A 1,454-nucleotide genomic window follows, 5' to 3' on the forward strand; every position below is an offset into this window, starting at 1 on the left:
TGCAAAGTGGGGCCCGCAGCTTGGAATCCGTTGGTCGCATGTCCTCAACGTTAACAGCCAGCATCACGGAATGGCTGTCGACGGAGTTCAGAACCAGTAGTCACCTAACACCTATTGTTCAAGCTGAAGCTGTGGGTGAGGTGGCGCACATATTAGAGCCGGGGTATTATCAGTGGTTCAAATATGAGAGCGCACCTTCTCATTAATCTCCGACCGTGCCGAAATCAATGGTAACGCTACCGGTCGCGATTGCGTTGACCTTGCAGAACCACATAGGCTCAATTCCTACCCCGCTAGGGATGCGTCCGGTATGCAGCGGCTCGCCACGCTATTGTCGGAGTTGGTCGAAGTGCTGTTGGACTGTTGTTGGGCCCAGTGACTGCGAGGTACTTCTCTCAGTTCTCTGCATTCTGTCGCACGTAAGAATCTTCCCGAGGCGATAACTGGGTGTTTGTTCATCATTGTCATGAGCTAGCACGCACTCATGTCCAAGTCCCTGCCAAGAGAGTGTTCATTCATTGGAGTCGTTGGTGGCGTAAGCAATGACCACAGATTCTACCCGATCCCGAGAGCGCCAACGTTCTTTCTGCCTTGTCGAGCTTCCACTTTCGGACATCATGTGTCGCTGCACCGTACCATGCCAGTGCCATGAGAGCCTCTCATTCCGCTTGGTAAGAATATTTCTCGATTTTCAGCAAGCAATTATCAGGCTCAAACCTGGGCTGGGTTGACTAATGTTTGACGCCCTTTGTTCATGCTGATCGGGATGTTCGGTGGCCAGAACCTTCTTAATGTCATTAGGGGGGCCAGAATGACGGCCAGGCATGTCTCAGTAACTCTGATGGGCCCTAATATAACGAGTGATTGTTTGCTTGCAGCCCGCTCGCCACAACTAGAAGTACGGGATGGAATGATGACGAATCGGGATAAGAGATTAACAGGGGTCAGAGAGGTCTGTCTGTGAGTAATAATTGCTTTTTCTCGGGTCTTGAAATCTGACTGCACTGTAGGACAACCCTGTTGCGCCAGGGAGCTTCAACCATGAGTGTCTGGCCCTGCTAAACAAGCCGGATCCGACGACCTGAATCTTCCTCTTCATCGTTATCCTGAGTGCGCTATGGACATATTCGTCAATGGTACGAGCTTGAATAGGTAAAGCTTCAAGTCCGTTCAAGGAAAACAGTGGGTTGCCATCGGCGAACGCCTTATACCGCACATACGAGGCTTCCCGATTTGAAAGCCCTGACAGCTTCACAGTTTTATTATCTTTCGATGGATGTATCGCACGGTGGGTGGCACGCCACGCGGAGCCGTTGGACTTCCTTCCGATGAAGCTCGAAGTCATCAATGGATTTAAATAATTAAGGAACATTATCCTTCAGTGCACTGGACTGAGATAAAGCTGGGGGTGCCTCGCATTTGAGATCTTATAAGATTGACACAAGGGATGCCGT

The sequence above is a fragment of the Cantharellus anzutake genome (genome assembly GCF_015039405.1).
Source record: "Cantharellus anzutake strain C23 chromosome Unknown EI90scaffold_346, whole genome shotgun sequence".
Taxonomy (NCBI): Eukaryota; Fungi; Basidiomycota; class Agaricomycetes; order Cantharellales; family Hydnaceae; genus Cantharellus; species Cantharellus anzutake.